Below are 20906 nucleotides of genomic sequence, written 5' to 3' on the forward strand. Positions count from 1 at the left end.
CTAAGGTCATAACATACAAGGTAACAGGGAACTCATGTCTCTCTAACTCTATCTTACAGTCCTTAACCGTTCTCATTATTTTCACCGAAGTGACGCTAGCGGTTTCTACTATCAAGGTTTCAGACACTCGGCAACATTTCATTTTAGCTAGTTTACTAAATGGCGTAGCTACAAAACATCTATTCGCACCCGAATCAAATAATACTGAAGCGGAAATACCATCTACTAAGAACGTACCAGTCACAACATCAGGAATCTGCTTGGCTTGCTCTTGGGTCAACATGTAAGCTCTGGTCCTTGGTCTTGTTGGTTCAGCATCCTTCTTCCCACTTCCTCCCACTTCATTCTCAGTACATTCCCTTGCAAAGTGACCCGGCTTACCGCACTTGTAACATGCGGACCTTGCAGTACAATCAGGAGCGTAATGCCCCACCTTTCCGCACTTGTAGCAAGCATTCGTACCGAACTTGCACTCACCAGCATGACTCTTCCCACACGTATAACAAACATCTGAACCCTTACTCCATCTACACCCACCAACATGTGCCTTACCACAAGTTTTGCACGACCTTTTCTCCCATACTTTCTTCTTCTTTTTTTTAGGGTTCCATAACTGAGTACCGGGCCGTTTAACAGGAGCGACCCATTTCTTCTCTTTCTTCTCGTCTTCCACCACAATATCATCTGCTGTTAGGTCTGCATAAACCATCTCTGCAAGTTCGACGACAGAGTCAAAGGTAGCAGGTTTACTTTTCCCGACTAACATGCAGAATTTTTGTGGCAATCCTCTCACATAACACTTGATCCTTTTTGCCTCAGTGTTGACCATATCGGGTACCAACCTAGACATTCGGTTGAACTCGATGATATACACACGATGTTTCATCCTCCCAGCTTTCAAGTTCAGGAATTTCATCTCCGCCCTCTCAACCTCGGCGTCAGCACATAATTTTTTCATAACCAGTCTGTCATATTTCGGATTACAATTTCATCACATGTTTCGTTCTGATTTGACCCGAGACAATCATCGAATAGGTACAAGTCATTTAAAAAAATGATGACTTTGGTACACGTCAAAACTACTTTAATAGAAACTGATATAGCTCACAACTGGTTAATCTTAATTTTTTTGTAACGGGTCAAATGGTTCGAGTCAGAAAGACAAATTTTAAAAAAATCGTCCAAACTATTTAACATGTTAGTTCGGATTTTAATCTAACACAATTATCGGATCTGATTGTATAATTTTAAAAACTATAATTTTGGTTCGGGTCAAAATGACACTAATAAAAATTTATACGGGTCATAACATGTTATCGAAATTGGTAAAGCTAGGGTCAAAATTGTTTGAGTCAAATATGATAAATTTTAAAAATGGCCTGACCCGTTTAACACGCTTGATGCTTGTGATGTAAATGACTAGCCATTTAGAATTTGGGGAAAATCAGCAAAATAAAACATTTGAATAAAAGGAGCTTTAAATACATTTAATGTTTCTGATGCTTTAAACACTTTACACGAATGAGAACATGTAGATTGAGATATAAGCTTTATCCTAATAGAAATGAAGTTGACTGCTACAACATTCTTTTCATTTGCTCATAATATATGATACAGCGTTGTAATAATAGTGCTTGTCATATGGCCTTCGAGGGCGATATATAATATCATGGTTTGTGGTGGTGTCTTATTTGGAGATTTTCAATGGAGGTTGGCATCACTTTCGACTCATTTTGGAGGTTTGGGTATATGTTCAGCTTCAGACATATCTACATATGCGTTTGTGGTCTCGAGAGCACAATCTTGAAAATTGTTAGACCACATTCTTCAAGGTTGTGGTATTGATGAGTTTGACTCCGATTATGGGAGGCAATAGATCGGTTGTACATTTCACTTCCCAATTTTGATATCAGCGGTTTCTCTAATAAAGACACTGTCCTGCCTAAAGCCCAACATCGAGTGCTCTTTATAGTGGAATCATCTAGAGTTTGGAAGTGAAGTTTAATTTATCCACTCGTCAGATAGCGATGTTTGAGTGCCTTTGGTCTCCTCGGGCTCAGTATTTCTTAAGTATTATCCCTATTGAAGGATTGGGCCAACATATGTCAGCTTTGGAGTACCTGACCGTCGTTATGTATTGGCTAATGATCCCTTTGTTTCCGGTAGATGAGCCATGCTGCAAGGTTTATTTGGATTCTTTTGGCGAGCATTGTAAGGCCCCGTTACCGGTAGCCCAACTTTGGTGTTGGATTTACTCATAAACGTAGTTCTAAATATCAAAGTTAATTAAAACTTTCGCGGAATAACATAAAACATCAACAGCCGTTACAAATAGTCATAATTTGTCTTTAAAACATATCTTTTAGTTCAACATTAACAAATAAAACTTTAGATGCCAGCTTCTTTATTCATCCGCCATGTGTCTCCCTTCAAGCCAGCTGCCTCATCCTACTCACCTGCGTGCATACTAAAAGTCAGCTACGCTGAGTGATTTCTAGTTAATAACATCACATACTTTACATACATACATCCTTTCATTCATACTTTCATAACTCAAATTCTACTTTACTCTATTCTATTCTGCCTCAGATATTGTTAAGGTCCGGTCCCTTTTCTGCCTTGGATATTATTAGGGTCCAGTCCCTTTTCTGCCTCGAGGTTATTAAAGGGCTCGGTACCTTTTCTGCCTTGGATATTATTAGGGTCCAGTCCCTTTTCTACCTTGGATATTATTAGGGTCCAGTCCCTTTTCTACCTTTCTATTTCTTACATTTGTTCATAACATACATACATATTGTTCATAGTCCATACATAACATTATAACTTGACAGTGCGTGCAATATCCGAAGATCGTTCACGTACCAACAAGCAATCATTCTTACCTTTCATAATGTACATACATATCATTCATATTTCGTACATAACATTATAACTTGGCAGTACGTGCAATATCCGATGATCGTTCACGTACCGGCAAGCAATCATTCTTACCTTTCACATAATCACATAAGACATACACTTATCACTTAGGATAAATGTATTAACAATCACATCGAGTATGCACACAGCCCCGAAAACATAACACAGAAATGGGGCTAGAAACTCACCTGAATTCGGTTCCTTTCTCCGTTTATCGTGATTCCTCTCTTTAACTGTGCTCTACTAACTGTATATAGGTTACACGTATCAATTCTCGGCCCGAAAATGCGTAAAGGTTGGACCTTTAAGTTAAAACGTTCAATACTAGTTTAAAGTTCTCTTTTAATCGAGCCGCACATGATTATGGGTTCATTAGTTTCGTTTTGGTATCAAGTTTACAGCTTTATGTTCTATTTACACCCGATCTAATCTCGTTCTAAGTTTCAAGGTTAAACGTTACTAAAAACGTAAACTTTAAGGTAAAAGACATACCTTAAATGTTCGTTTGGATCTCGTTTAACTTGGTTAAGAATCCTAGATCTTGTATATAGCTCGGGTAATAAAGATCTACATGAACTATCGTCTACTCGATCCCTAACTTCGCCCCAACCCTCACGGCCGTGTATATATGTGTGTAGGTGTGTGTTTTTGAGTGTGGTAGGCAAATATGGAAGGTAAGAATGAGGATTAGGGTTTTAGGGATGGTTTAAGGGGTATTTATATCCCTTAAAGCCCATGGACCTAAGGCCCATTACCCTTCAATCCACCATAATTAATCCAAGTCCATGATTCTTTATTAAACACTAGCTAATATTATTTAACGCTCGACAACTTGACGAAATCTTCCTTTATTTAATATTATAATATTTTAGGATGTTACAAGCATGCAATTCATTACAAAGAGTTACTTAGGTTTAAGTACATATATTATTTGGTGAGGGATGTTCTATGCGATGTTATTAAACGGGTCGGAATTTTGGCTAAAAGGAGGCTCCCGTAAACTTTCTTACGGATCCTCTTAAAGGAAGATATTCTTTACGACCGACCAATATTCTTGTTTTTGGGTGGGTAGGGGAAACACACTTGTGTGGACTTCACAGGAGTGTTCTCTCTTGTTAGGCTAGGGACAATGAGTTTGTAGCATGTCAGACAACATTGAAGGCACCATCAGGCAAGGTTGTTAAACACGAGAAAACATGTTTGGAGAATCAACACTAATTTATCCCTTTTGCCTTTGACATATTTGGTTTTCTAGCTCCGGATGCCGTGGACCTTCTAAACAGAGTTTAGAAAGTCATGCATAGTAATTTATTGGCCCATAAGAACCAAAACTTTGTTTTTAGAATGATTGTGTTTGCTCTTCAAAAGGGGGTCATGGCGCAGCTTGTTGTACGCTTACCTGTCACTTCATTGTAAATCATTTAAATGTTTTTAATGATAATGTAAGGCCCCGTTACCGGTGCCTCACATTTGGACGTTGGATTTACTCATTCACATAGATCTAGTCATCAGAGTTAATAAAAACATTCGCGGAATACAAAAACTTTCATAAAACATTACGTATCAAATCATAAACATGTCTTAAAACATTCTTCTTGTATTTCAAAATCAAAACATAACTTATAAAACATAGCAGATCTTCATATGCCAGGCTTTTATTCTTCTGCCATGTGTCCCGCTCACGCCAGCTGTCGCATCCTACTCACCTGCGTGCATACTAAAAGTCAGCTACGCTGAGTGAGTTCTAGTTAATCATACACCATACACTACATTCACTTACCTTCAATCATGCATCCGAAGATACATAATAATTACTTTACTTTTATTTCATACTTCCATACATACGTACATATTTTATTACTTTCATACTTTATATTTACTATCCATTCTATCTCTGATATTATTAGGGTCTGATCCCTTCATTTTCTATCTCAGATATTATTAGGGTCTAATCCCTCTTTCCTTTGTCTATCTCAGATATTATTAGGGTCTGATCCCTTTCTTTTCTATCTCATATATTATTAGGGTCTGGTCCCTTTTTTACTTCTCTATCTCAGATATTATTAGGGTCTGATCCCTTACTTCTTCATCTTCGTACATTCTGTCTTTACATACCCGTAACATACATATATTTTCTTTAATCATTCATATATATTCATATGTTGTGTATATATATATATCATACACATTCATCTTTCATACACATACCTCCCTTGTCAATATGTGCAATATCCGAAGATCGTTCACGTACCGACAAGCTTTCATTCACAATCATAGCATAATATCTATCACATAAATCATACATGGCATACACTACCATTTAAGGTAAGTGTATTAACTATCACATAGAGTATGCACACAGCCCCGAAAACATAACAAGGAAATGGGGCTAGAAAGTCACCTGAATGCGGTTACGTTCACCGTTAATCGTAATCCCTTTCTTGAGCTGTGCACGGCTAACTTTATAATATTTACATGTATCAATTAACTATTACTACTCATATCTTATTTCTATCTTTATATAACCCACGACAAACGGGGGTCCGGGGGCAGCGGGGTTCTAGGGGCGGCAGCCCCAAGCGGGGTCCAAGGGGCAGAGCCCCTGGCTGAGGTTAAGCTGCCAGGTCATGTTGGAAAAATTTTATTTTCATTAACTGTCTTAAGGCATTTTCATTAACATTTTAAATTATCATCTAGGTTGGGCTTATTTACTAAGCCTAAGATAATGGGCTTAACACTTATGGATTTAGTTAAATCAAGCCCAACTGTTCACTATCTGGGCCCAACAGTCCATCTGGGCCCAACTGGATTCAGGCCCAAAACCCAACCGAGAACTGGCCAGCCGAGAACCCAGCTCATGACCGAGAATCCATCCTGGCCGAGAACTCAGGCTTTGACCGAGATCTCATGTTAACCGAAATCTTATGCTTGGCCGAGAACGTGGGTTGACCGAGTTCCCATAATGGCCGAGAACCCTTGGTCACCAAGAACACTTACTGACCGAGTTCACAAGGTGGCCGAGAACACCCAGTTCAACTCATTTTTCTATCTTATGATTCTGCCTTGCCCAGATTACTTGTTTCATGGTTCAAATCATGAACTTTTAACCCTTTATCATCATCATTCATACCCGATTACACCCATTACTATTGTGGCTTCAAGTTATCCCGTTTTAGGCATAAAGTTTGGACCTTTATAGGTTTAAAACGTTCTAGGCTAGATCTAGGGTTCACTTGATGAACCGTTCATAACCTTAAGCTTGCAAAGGTCCATTTTAGTCATCAAGTTTGCAACTTTATGAAACATCTAGACCCGATCTTCTTTATGGTCAAGTTTCATGGCAAACCTATCACAAAAGCATAAAGTTTAAGGTTAAAGCACATACCTTTAATCGTATTTAGGCTTCAGGTTAGCTTGTTTATGATCTTGAATCGTGTATCTTGCTTGTATCCCAAAGATCTATTAATAAAAGGTTTGGTATTGATCTTGGTTCCTTGATCTAGGTTGTGGCCGAAAAGGGAAGGTTTGTGTGTGTTTTTGTGGTGTAAAATGGATAAGATGGATGGAAATGGAAAGATTTAGGGTTTAAGAGGTATTTATACTCCCCTAAGCCCATGAACCTAAGACCCATCTTTCCCTTTTAGTCCATGATTAATTATCTTTAATTAACCTCCTTATCTTTCCCTTTTTACCTTTTTACTATTTATCTATTTACTCAAGTAACTTTTCATTATAAGAAATAATACGTAAAATATTATTGTTTGAAAATTCGGAATGTTACGGATAAATTTTTCGTTTCATCATTTCAAAAATATGTACGTATTATTTTAATATCACATGAAGTTAAAATTTTATTGCTTGGAGGTCTACATATGAAAAAACTATAAGTGATTCAAAATACATGTGCGTCAACCCCATTTGATTGATATTTTATTATTAATTGTGTTCATTTGTTGTTTTCTTTCTATATAATAATACGATAAATGTCTCCATCCTTCTTGTAGATAGATGTCTATAAATGGATATCATTAGGATGGTTTTAGATTTAATTCCAACAAAAAAACAAGTACTCTATAGACCTAAAATTGGGATTGATGGTTGGCAAAAGCTTCGCATATTTTTATTTACTTTTCTAAAATTGAAACATTTAAAGTTTTATGAGTATTAACATATACACATTCACATATTTGAATGTACTTATTACATATCAACACTATTATTTTTTTTTATGTTTATTCACACGGAATACAACTTGAGATGAAATATTGTCTCAAATGCCTATGGAGGACCTTACATTTATAGTAGCTCGATTTTATCATTGTCAAGAAAGATTTTAAATTTATTATATGGTATGCTAAGCTTCACGCAATTTCAGTCATAAGAAGTATTTTGAGAATTACAATTGAAATAACTAACCTTATTTAATTTCATTATAAGGGTAATCTTGTTTACTATATGGGTTCAAAAGCTATTAAATAATATAAACACAACAAACACAATATATAATAGGGATGTGTATTTTGTCCCGAATACATGTACACGTACTCGTACACATACCTGTACCCGTACCAATTTAGTGTATTCGGTACGGGTATTGGTACTCATTTTTGTTGAATTTTGGTATATGTACTATCGGGTATAGGTACGGTACGAGTACATATGTTATTTTATATCTGTTTGGAGTATATAAAGATTTAATTGGGATTCTTCATATGATTCTTCATATAATTAATATACAAAATAAATTCTCCAATCGTGTTATTATTGAACAAGTACCAAACATTCATTCAAAACTATTAAATGATTCATATATCTAATAATTCATGTTTAAAGTATGTCTAACAAGTAGATTGTAAATTGTAACACATATAAACAGAATATTTACTTTAGCGTGCGTTTAATATACCTTTTTTAAAAATTGAGATTAACTTATTGAACGGAAGAAAACAAATTTAATTACTTAATTAATTGCGTGGGCTTGACCATCCTTGAGTAAACTGTCACAGAAAAAAATATAATAAAAAGAGACGTGTTGAAAGATTAAATATGCAATTAAAAAAAGGTCCTTCGGTATTCTTGAAAAAGCCTAATTTACTTTTTACTTTTCACTTAAGGATAACAAAACAACACCATTAATTAGCATGCAATACATATTTACTTTTTTACTTTTTACTTTTTACTTTTTACCTTTTTAGTTGAAAAACTCTCGAGCATCTTATTATTTTCTACAAATAAAAATTTGCAGTAACTCAAATGATTTATTTCCATTTGAATTAGTCAAAGATAATCTATTTAAGAAATTAAACAAAACTTTTTGGTAACAAATATACAACATTTTAATTATCATTTAAAAATAAATATTGCAATAACTTAAATGCTTTGTGTGATGCAAATTAATCAAAATGATACAAAATGTATAAGATAAATTAATAAATATTCATCACGTACACATATAATGTAAAATCGTGCTAATAATATAATGATAAACAATAATTAATCCAAGATAACACGAATTCATAATATAAATATAAAACTACCCTCTAAAATGCATATATAATCTTACATATGTGGTCTAACTTTGAATCGTTTATAATTTGTTGCATACTCAAATATGAATACGTAATATATACCTAATTATGCTATATAACGTAAGGTATGAATATATTATGCATTATCACAAAGTAAAGAAGTAGACATTAAAATCAATAATAATTATTATGTATAATAACGCATATTTAGTAATATCGAGGAAATCAAGTTAGATGTCAAATAAATTCTAAAATTGCGCAATTAAATAAGTCAACTTTATAATCACATTTTCTCTACAGTCCTATATAAAGTGTGCTCTGGGATGAGACAATCAAAACAAGCAAAACAAATAACAAAATAAGCTCTCCTTCATCTTCATCCATCTCATTCCCTTGCTTCTATCCGTCGCTAACACCACATACAGAAACCCGATTCCACCAACGTTCAACGTCTTACGTTTTGGTGCAGTACCTAACCAAATCACCGATAACACCAAGGTACATTCTTCTAGTCATTTTTTTTTCTTTTTGAACAGCTAATATTCTACTCTTAAATATTTATAAATATTTTATTCGGGTTTTACCATGCGTTCATTTCAGCATGGAATAATGCGTGTAGTCATAGGGGTGGAGGTAGGGTTGTGGTCCTGAGAGGGACCTATATGCTCGATGCGATCATGTTCATCAGACCATGTAGGGGACCTATAGACTTTATTATAAGGGGTTCGTTTGAAGCTTCAAATAATCCAACAAACTTTTTTGTTGATCACTAGATTACTTTTAAATATATCGATCAACTGACGATCGGAGGCGGTGGTTCGTTGCTTGGTCACGGTGGTGCTGCCTGGCATTACAATGACTGTAACCACAATTCTCGTTGCAAGACTCTTCCTGTTGTAAGTTCATTTTTCTTATCAGAAAAAACATAATAACTTGGTAAAAAAAAACTTGGATACTGAGAATATGGAAAGTGTGCATATTAATTTATTTTTAATCATTATCTTTATTTTAATTGTGTAGTTATTACTCAAGATTGTAACGATTTTTGAAAAGTTAATGTAGTAATGATTAAAGGAATCAAACACACTTATAAAGAGATTTTTTTTACTATTTTTAGAGCATTCATGTTTTAGTAATTAGTAAATATAATTTAATAATAAAATATTTTTTACCTTAAAATTTTATCAAACACACTTGTAAAGAGATTTTTTTTACTATTTTTAGAGCATTCATGTTTTAGTAATTAGTAAATATAATTTAATAATAAAATATTTTTTACCTTAAAATTTTATCACTTATTTAAAAGACGTGCACCCGTATCTCAGTTTTTTTTATATTTATCTATATTCAATTAGCCTGCATGTAATGGGCGACAAATACAACACTTCAGAGGTATTGGGCGACAAATACAACACTTCAGAGGTATTTGTCGTCGTTTGTTTGGAAAAATTATTATTATAATATTATGTATGTGTGATATATATTAATTCATTAAGAACCCATATTTTGGTGAGAACTTTAAGAACTCATTATAGTCATTGATCTTATTAATCAAAGGTGGTAATTAAACGGGGTGTAATTGTAAATAATTAAAAACTAGCTGGTTTACCCGCGCTTCGCGGCGGGATCGTGTAGTTTACCTGCACTTCATGACGTTGGCGTATTATTTTTGTTTTTTTAATGTTAGTATCAACCTATTAGGAGAAAACAAAGAACACTAATCATTACACACATGTTTTTACACAGAGGAAACACGCAGTGTGTGCAACGTGATATCAGTATTGTCTTAGTAGTAATCAACATATCAGATCCTATAGTAATACCATCTGATCTTTTTATTGTCGGCAACGAAAGTCAACCTAACATCCATCCGTAGACAAGCCATCGGCTGCAATCGTAAGCCTCTGCCACCTCAACTCCTTCAATAGTAGCTAGATGAGTGATCGGAACCCACTGCAACGTTTTAATAGAATTATCCATTCAAAAAACTCACTTTGCATGGGATAGGAGTGTTGATTGATGTCTCTAAGAAAGTAAAGAAAAAATCAGCTTCTAAAAAAGAAACTGGTAACACAAAAACATATAAATAAACTTCATATAACATATTGTTCAACATTATGTGTGTATAAGAGGTTTAACAAAGAGTATCATATAAACATCTTTTAATATCAATATGCACTCGAAACTTTTAACACCAATTATACCCTTATAGTAATCTAATTTATTTTTGTATAAATCCAATAATGCCCCTTTCGGGTCACTTCCGTACTCAGACAATTCACGCTTGGGTTCTAGTGGTGCCCAAAGTTTTATCATATTTATAAATAATATTTTAAACTTAAAACTTCAAATAAAAAAAACTACAAGTTATAAACTCACTTTACCGAAAGTTATCAAACAAAATGAATAATTTTAAAACAAATGCGGTTCGTGTTTGTGGGTTGGCGGGTGCAATTGACATAACTCAAAAGTTGAACATGAACTTAAACCCGACCACCCAAACTGTAATCCAATCCAAACAAATCCAAATAATTTTAAAACATACGAGGTTCGCGTTCGCGGTTTGGCGGGTTCAACCTAACAGAAACCTGAAAGTTCCAATCAAAGCATCAAACTAATATTAATAAAAAAAAATACATAGGTTGTGAACTTAATACCTTAACTTCATATCAGGGTTGGTTACAACATCCGTCTTGAAGCAATTACAAAAACAACAACTCTAGAGTCTTTGTATCATTGTCACAAAGCAAAAGTCTCACTTTACATCAATAAATAAATCCCTCATCAGTCTTTCCGTGCACATTTCCTTCACTACCACGTCTGTCTAACATTAGATCATCACAGCCACAAACCTGATTTCATATTTCAAACAACCATCCAAAAAACCCAAATCAAATGTCAATCGACATCGACAGAGGCGGCAACCGGCGTCAGAAACCGTGGATTTAAAAGCCATCACTTCCCCACACCGGAGTACAGCCACCACACCGAATCCGGTAACAATCAGAGGTCATAAACCCTAGATTTAACAACCGTAATTTCCCAACATCGGAGAGCTGCCACCACCACACGATCGCTGCCTAGGGTTCGTAAATCAAACCCGGTAACAATCGGCGATGATGGCGGCAATCGATAGAAAAACACAGCCATAAACAAAGATTATGGTGACAACAAATGAAAAGAATAAAATGAAGAATGAAGAATTGTTGGTGGAAAGGTGGAGTCATCAGAAGCACCGCCCAAATCATACAATGAGAAGCTGCCAACATTAATGCTTTAAGAAATTGTACCAGACGTTAAAAACATGTAGGGGTAGCACAGTAACAATATGTGTGTAACCGAAACTTTGCAATTAATATATATATAATTTGAGTGATCCAATTTATAGGAAAAGTGTATTATTGTAATATAATTTGTACCTTTATATAAGTGTCGGTAAGACACTTGCAAATAATGATGAAATTTTCAAACCAATTATATGCACTTGTCTCCTTAAATAGTGTTCCTAAATAGTATTCTAACATTATAAATAGAGTGTATGTATAACGAGTACTGGCATCCCAAAATATATTACATTCACTTTTCCTATCATTTTGTCTCTTTATCACTTCAATAATCTTGTTGTAATTAAGGCTAATATTATAACACGTTATCAGCACGAGCCGCTTATATCCTAATCAATAAAGGTAATAGACACAAAGGTATCTACATAAGCATCATAAACACTTCTTTAATTATGTACATTGAAAATATATCTATGCATATACATATACTAAGTAATAACAATAATGTGTATAAACATTGTTATTAAAATTCGATAACCATTCTAATTTTTATATGCACACTAATATATCATTTAAAAGTTAGATTTATTTACACTAACAATTTTATTCTTATTATTATGCATAATAATTATATATTTTATAAAATAAACTGTATTTATTATCTTACTTTAAAATAATTAATATTATATATATACACACACATACAAACGGTAATATAGCCGTTGTAAAACGATTATAAATTTTCACTATAAATAACCAATTATTAACCCCATTTCATTTACAACAAACATTTTTCTTATTAAATTTATCCAAGATAAAGTTTTCAAAATGATTCACCCGGTTTTGCTGTTGGTCACTATAATGCTTATACTACTTCTCATTCTAATTTTTAATCTCCCATCTGAAGATTTCGGCATTTTCTTTTTCTTTTATATGTTTATAGCTCGACCAATGTATTGTATCTCATTGTTGATTGATATATATGGATTCTAATATTTATCTTATTATTTGCTCTATTATGTTTAGCAACAAAATGTCAAATATAGCAAAACTCGAATTCCCTGCACTCAACATTTCTAGAGAAAACTATATGTCTTGGACAACAAATGTCAAAAGACATTTAAAATCTATGGATGTGTTAGAAACAATCCAAGAATACAATGATTGCTCTGACCAGGATAAAGCAAGAGCTGATGTTTTCATCCATAAACATATTGATGAATTACTACAGCATGAGTATTTTAATTGTGATAACCCATATATGATATGGGAAGATTTGAAAAGCAGATTCGGTCATCTAAGGGAAGTTTTACTTCCTACTTCTAGAGATGAATGGAACAGTCTTAGGTTCAAAGATTTTAAGAGGGTAAATGATTACACCTCTGCTTTATACCGAATTTGCTCAAAGCTAGAATTTTGTGGGTATCCCGTAACAGAGGAAGAAAAGTTAGAGAAAAATTTCTCCACGTTTCATGCATCAAATATAAACTTGCAAACACATTATCGTTTGCAGAATTTTAGGAGATACTCTGATCTAAATGCATTACTCCTTGTAGCAGAGAAAAATAATGAATTATTGATGAAAAATCATCAATCTCGTCCCACGGGTTCATTAGCAATACCAGAAGCACATGTTGCTCACAAAAGTTCTCATAAAAATTCTGGTCATAAATGGGAACAAAGTCGAGGACGAGGCCGTGGACGTGGTCGTGGTCATTTTGACAAAAGACATTTTAATGATCGTAAGCTTTCATTCAAATGGAACAATAATTCTTACGGTCGTGGTGGTAACCAGAGAGCCAATAATTATCATGTCCCACACAATACCAATTCCAACCACCAAAATAAATGGAATGAAGCTGGTAGGTCCGAAAACAATTGCACTTCATGTTTTAGATGTGGAAGTACAAACCACTGGGCAAAGGCTTGTCGCACAGCTCCACATCTGTGTGAACTGTACCAAGCCTCTCTAAAAGGAAAAAAGAAAGAAGTGAACCATGTTGATAACTTTAATAATATCAATGCTGAGCTGAGCGTTGAAGACTTTGAGGTGGAACTTTGAAAAAAGTTGCTTGACTACTATAATTAGATGCAATTATTAAGTGTGTTCTCATTATCTTTAATTATGTAGTTCCTCTTTCATGTACTACTTGTGCTTCAATTAAATAAAGTTCTTATTAAAATATCATATGTCTTCGTTATACACTTATTATTTTTTTCTTAATATTTTTCAAGATTTAAAATGTAAATCACCGGAGCACAAGATCAAACAAATGAAGAAGATATATGTATAGCGGATAGTGGAGCCACGCATACTATACTTAGATCTAAAAAATATTTTTATAAACTGAAACCAACAAAAGGGATCATCAATACAATATCAGGTCCTACAAACTTGATAGAAGGAGTGGGAAAAGCTAATTTAGCATTACCAAATGGTACAAAGCTCAAAATAGAAAATGCTTTATTTTCCCCAAAATCAACAAGAAATTTGTTGAGTTTCAGAAACATATATCATAATGGATATGATACTCAGTCAAGGACTGTTAGTAATGAAAAATATTTGCATATCATAAGCAAAGATCAAATATTGGAAAAATTGCCAATGCTCCATTCTGGTTTGCATTATACATATATAAATGTGCCTCAAGCACATATGGCAGTCAAAGAAAATTGTTGCGATTCTGGTATCATAAACTTATGGCATGACAGATTAGGCCATCCAGGATCCACAATGATGAAAAGGATCATTGAAAATACACATGGGCATCCACTGAAAGGTCAAAAGATCCACAAAATAGATAAAATGCCTCAATGTACATCTTGTTTTCTTGAAAAATTAATTACAAGGCCTTCGCCATTAAAAGTCGATAAAGAAACACCAATGTTTCTTGAAAGAATTCAAGGTGACATATGTGGACCAATTCATCCACCATGTGGACCATTTAGATACTTCATGGTTTTAATAGACGCATCCAGCAGATGGTCTAATATCTCTTTATTATCGACTCGTAATGTTGCTTTTGCAAAATTTCTTGCTCAAATTATCAAATTACGTGCACATTTTCCGGAATATACCATTAAAAGAGTAAGGCTTGATAATGCGGGAGAATTTACATCACATGCTTTTGATGATTATTGCATGTCTGTGGAGATTGTTGTAGAACACCCTGTTGCTCATGTACACACACAAAATGGCTTAGCCGAGTCATTGATCAAACGCCTACAGCTAATAGCTAGACCATTAATAATGAGGACAAAACTCCCTGTTTCTATTTGGGGTCATGCAATTATGCATGCTGGATCATTAATCCGTGTGAGACCAAGTGCAAATCATAAATACTCTCCCACACAACTTGTTTCTGGAAATGAGCCAAATATCTCTCATCTTAGAATTTTTGGGTGTGCTGTGTATGTTCCTATTGCACCGCCACAACGCACAAAAATGGGTCCCCAAAGAAGGTTGGGAATATATGTTGGATATGAAACGTCTTCCATCATAAGATACCTTGAACCTTTAACAGGTGATGTATTTACAGCACGTTTTGCTAATTGCCATTTTAACGAGACAATGTTCCCGGCATTAGGGGGAGAAATGAAAAAGCAAGAAATAGATATATCATGGTGTGTGCCATCATTGTTACACCTAGACCCAAGATCAAAACAAAGTGAAACAGAGGTTCAAAAAATAATACATCTACAAGAAATTGCAAATCAGTTACCTGATGCATTTACTGATATAAACAGGGTCACTAAATCTCATATACCAGCTGCTAATGCTCCAGCTCGATTTGAGATTCCAAGCAAGCTAAACCATAATAATGCATCTCATGAATCTCAAAAACGTTTAAAACGTGGAAGGCCAATCGGTTCAAAGGATAAAAATCATCGAAAAAGAAAGGGTTCTGAGAAGGATACTGACCCTAAGGAAGGAATGATTGACAAAACCTTCCCTCAGTAAAGAATAAATGATATAACATTTCCCCAGGAAGAAATAAATGATTCCAATAAAGAATTGTCAATAAACTATGGTAAATCACATATAATGTGGGATCGAGATGAAATGGAAAATATTGATGATATATTTTCTTATTCTGTGGCAAGCGATATCATGGAAGAAAATGATGACCCTGAACCAAAATCTGTAGATGATTGTAAAAATCGACAAGATTGGAACAAATGGAAAGATGCTATGCAAGATGAATTAAACTCACTAAACAATCGAAAGGTTTTTGGACCTATTGTCATTACAATAAAGTCAATGAAACCTGTAGGATATAAATGGGTTTTTGTGAGAAACGAAATGAGAAAAATGAAGTTACAAGATATAAAGCAAGACTTGTAGCTCAAGGTTTTTCTCAGAGGCCAGGAATTGACTATGAAGAAACGTATTCTCCTGTTATGGATGCTATTACGTTTAGATATTTAATCAGCTTAGCAGTCTCTAAAATGTTAAAGATGCGTCTTATGGATGTTGTCACAGCTTACTTGTATGGATCACTAGATAGTGACATCTATATGAAAATTCCCGAAGGATTTAAACTCCCCGAAGCAATAAGCTCAAAGCCTAAGGAAATGTATTCCATAAAATTACAAAGATCCTTGTATGGACTGAAACAATCTGGAAGGATGTGGTACAATCGTTTGAGTGATTATTTGATAAGCAAAGGATACACAAATAATCTTATTTGTCCATGTGTCTTCATCAAGAAGACAACATCAGGATATGTGATCATAGTTGTGTATGTTGATGATCTAAATTTAATTGGGACACAAAAAGAAATTAATGAAGCAATTGCTCTTTTAAAGAAAGAATTCGAAATGAAAGATCTTGGAAAAACCAAATATTGTCTTGGTTTACAAATTGAGCATATGCATAATGGGATACTTGTGCATCAGTCAACTTATACTGATAAACTCTTAAAACGTTTCAATATGGACAAAGCAAATCCTTTAAGCACACCGATGATTGTTAGATCACTCAATGTTGACAATGATCCATTTCGTCCTTGCGAAGATAATGAAGAGATTCTTGGTCCCGAAGTACCATACCTCATTGCAATTGGAGCACTTATGTATCTTACTAACTGTACAAGACCTGACATTTCTTTTGCAGTTAATTTATTGACAAAATTCAATTCATCCCCTACTAAAAGACATTGGAATGGAATTAAACATATTTTTCGGTATTTAAAAGGAAATGTTGATTTAGGTTTATTTTATCATAACGATTCAAAAGAAGGGTTAGTTGGTTATGCAGATGCAGTTTATTTATCTGATCCCCATAAAGAAAAATCTCAAACTGGATACGTATTTAAGAATGGAGGAACTGCGATTTCATGGCGTTCTCAGAAACAAATACTCATTGCAACATCTTCAAATCATGCTGAAGTCATTGCATTGCATGAAGCTTCAAGAGAATGTGTATGGTTAAGATCTATGTCACGACACATATTGATTTCTTGTGGACTAGAGAAAGATCGAATTCCAACTCCTATCTATGAAGATAATGCAGCTTGTGTCTCGCAAATGAAGGAAGGGTATATCAAAAGTGACAGAACAAAGCACATACCACCAAAATACTTTAAGTATACTCGAGACCTTATTAAAGACAATCAGGTTGAGATGAGATATGTCCAATCCAGCAACAACTCAGCTGATCTTTTCACAAAAGCACTTCCCACAACAACATTCAGAAAACATGTCCATGATATTGGCATGCGCCATGTACGAACGATGTAACGACCTGCAACTTGAGGGGGAGTTATATGCTGCACTCTTTTTCCCTTAGCTAAAGTTTTTTCTCATTGGGTTTTTCTTTAGCAAGGTTTTTAATGAGGCAGTACTTCAAGACCCTGAAGTTTGAAAATGTGTCATCCAAGGGGGAGTGTTATATAAGTGTCGGTAAGACACGTGCAAATAATGGATGAAATTTTCAAACCAATTATATGCACTTGTCTCCCTAAATAGTGTTCCTAAATAGTATTCTAACATTATAAATAGAGTGTATGTATAACGAGTACTGGCATCCCAAAATATATTACATTCTCACTTTTCCTATCCTTTTGTCTCTTTATCACTTCAATAATCTTGTTGTAATTAAGGCTAATATTATAACATGTACCAAATTTTTATCACACGGGTTTTCAATAAATTATTCCCTATTTTTTCTCCAACTTCCTTCATGCAAAATATATATATATTTTTTTTAAACATCATGCACGATATTTTTTATTACTCATCAAATAATCAAATTATTTTTAATTATGGAATGGTTTTTTTTCAATCAAGAAAGAATTAGAATAAAACTGAAACTCTATTAAAATTTACAAATTTGTAAATCTGTCAATTACTCAATCCTAAATTAAATTAACACATATATGTAAATATATGAATTATATAAGCTACAAGCATATCAAATTATTAATGTTAAGGTATACAAAATTTTGAAAATACATATGTATAGGTCCGGTCAACTATATGTAAGTAAAAGAATTACGTATGTGTAAATGTTATATACGTATATTAAGTAGGACACTTGCACACATGTAAAATGTTGAATCACGTGTATTAGAAATAAAGTGTTTACATAAATATTTATATATCATAAGTTCCACATTTATAAACACATCAATTATGTATATGCAAATATGACAATTACATACATGTAAATAAGTCAAATACGTATATAAAAATAAGTTGGTTGCACTTATGCATAAAAAAAACTAGTGTAAATAAAAGAATTAAACTTCCACAAAATAAAAGAAATGCCTATTGTAACATGAAAAGGATTTACCTATGAAATTCAAGTGTGAGGGAAAAAAAGTGAAAATGCTACTTGTAACGTAAAATATAAACAAATATTTCAAACGCATAACTTTAATCTTATTAAGTTAAGAAAGTCATGAACCAAAATTGCATTTTCCTTTTAATATCTTTATTCAATAAAAAATCAGATGAACTTTTTGAGGAAAAATAGGAATTGGTATTCAACAAAATCTTGACCAGAGATGAAAGTGATATATTTCAAAAAGAACATACTAGCGTTATTTAGAATTTGATAAAAAAAAAGAATAAAATAATTTGATTGGTTAAGAGGAGTTTTTAGAGTTCTCAATGTAATATTTAGTTCTTAATTGACACCAACCTATATATGGTTAGTTTCATTTGAGAACTCCGAAAAAGTTAAGAATTTCTACGAACTCATAAGAAACAAACATTTTTTTTTATTTTTTCATATATTAACATTGTTTAAAAATAATTTTACCATATTTTATATATAAATTTGTTATTATATATATAAATCACAAGTTTGCATAGTGTAAAATTTATGTAATAACAAATTTACATATATGCAGAAAAAAGTTTAGATATGTGTAAAAACTAATTTTTATAATTGTAATTGTAATTATAGATATAAAAAGTGATAAAACTACACTCAAATAACACTAACAAACAAAAATTTTATAGAAAACGTTAATTTTTAAGGGTTCCTTCAAGTTTTTAAATAATTTAAGAGTTCTGTAATGACACACATCCTATATATTGGTTGAACTTGAAAATTCACTCATTGAAATTGAATAAGTAAACAATTAAATTTGATTCGGTTGGATGGTACTAACAAAATCGTGTGCTAACTCCCATTTCTTATTGAATTAACCGATCAACTTGTCATCGGACATTTATTTTGTATGCGATAATTCATTTTTGCAAAAAAATTAGATCGTTTTACTTTATATATATTATGGGTTACAACACTATTACACCTCTAGAACAAAAATCCTTTATATGCTGACTTAGCGTTACATAACACAAATATATTCATTTTGTAATCCCTCAACTACACATAACCTTAAATAATACACATTGAATGATTCTTATACAGTTATTACTGTTTTTTTGTTCGCAAGAAAGTTTAAGAAATGAATAATAAGTTTACAAATATAACAAAATCATTATTCAATTATGAAAAATTATATATGTAAATATATAAATAATAAAGAATGGGACGAGTTTCTTTTCCATATTTTCCATATATTTTTAAGACTATAAAGAATAGGATGTGAATGCTCTTATAAATATTAAAATTTTAGTATTGTATATTTTCAAACATATATTTTGTTTTAATTGGTTTATTGTTTCTTACTTGGAATTAGACGATGCGGCTTGATTTTGTTACCAATTCAAGAATAAGTCACATTCGATCGATCAACAACAAGAATGCTCATTTCAATCTTTTTGCATGCCGCAACTTGAACATGTCCAATATTCGGATCAGTGCCCCCGAGGATAGCCCGAACACTGATGGTATCCACATCGGTGGCTCGCAGCAGATCCAGATCCAAGACTCAACCATAATGACCGGTGATGATTGTGTGTCAATTCTAGCGGGCAGTCACGATATCACGGTGACAGGAGTGCATTGTGGGCCAGGACACGGGTTTAGCATCGGTAGCTTGGGTGGGTCCCACAACAAAGAGTTTGTAACCGGTATAACTATACGTAACTCAACATTATACGGGACCCAAAATGGACTTCGGATTAAAACATGGGCACCCTCTAATCCTAGCCTCGCTTCGGATATTATGTTCGATGATATCACGATGGTTAAAGTGAATAACCCGATTTTTATCGACCAACAATATTGCCCAAATGCCCCTTGCAATTATAAGGTAACTCTCCACCTATTATACTATCTCGTATTTATAATATAATTAATAATTTAATTTAACATTCGTGTTATTAGGCACAATCAAATGTTCAAATAAGAAACGTGACATTTAGAAAAGTGCGTGGTACGTCAAGTTCTAAGATTGCAGTAAAGATCCAATGTAGCAAAACCGTGCCTTGTGAAGGGATCAAACTCGTGGACATTAACTTGGCTTCACGGGCGAGAACAAGGACGCGCGGTGTCATCTTGCTGGAACGTCGAAGGAGAGTCGTATGGCCCGCAATTTCCCTCTGGTTGTCTATAGAACAAGAAATTTTACTTCTCTTTCTTATTTCAACCTGAGAAGGTTTTTAATGTTCTTTCCGGTTGTTTTTTTTAAATGGAAGTTTATAGAACTAACTAATGGGGCTCTATGAATCTCCATGGAAGTATAATGTCAATCCTTTTTTTATGCATCATCATAAAATTAATGTTATTGTTGATTTTCTTATTTAAATGTTTAAA

General features: G+C 33.5%; 1 pseudogene across 1 annotated transcript; it reads left to right on the plus strand.

Annotated features, from left to right (window-relative positions):
• Positions 1-9222: 9222 nt before the first annotated feature.
• LOC143600634 (exopolygalacturonase-like) lies at positions 9223-20706 on the plus strand (annotated as a pseudogene). The gene is made up of 3 exons (XR_013147514.1): positions 9223-9343; positions 19888-20403; positions 20478-20706. The product of XR_013147514.1 is annotated as an exopolygalacturonase-like (transcript).
• Positions 20707-20906: the final 200 nt, after the last annotated feature.

This window comes from Bidens hawaiensis, unplaced genomic scaffold (assembly GCF_021521415.1).
Source record: "Bidens hawaiensis isolate Kalapana, Puna unplaced genomic scaffold, B.hawaiensis_p1.1 tig00054607_1, whole genome shotgun sequence".
Lineage (NCBI taxonomy): Eukaryota > Viridiplantae > Streptophyta > Magnoliopsida > Asterales > Asteraceae > Bidens > Bidens hawaiensis.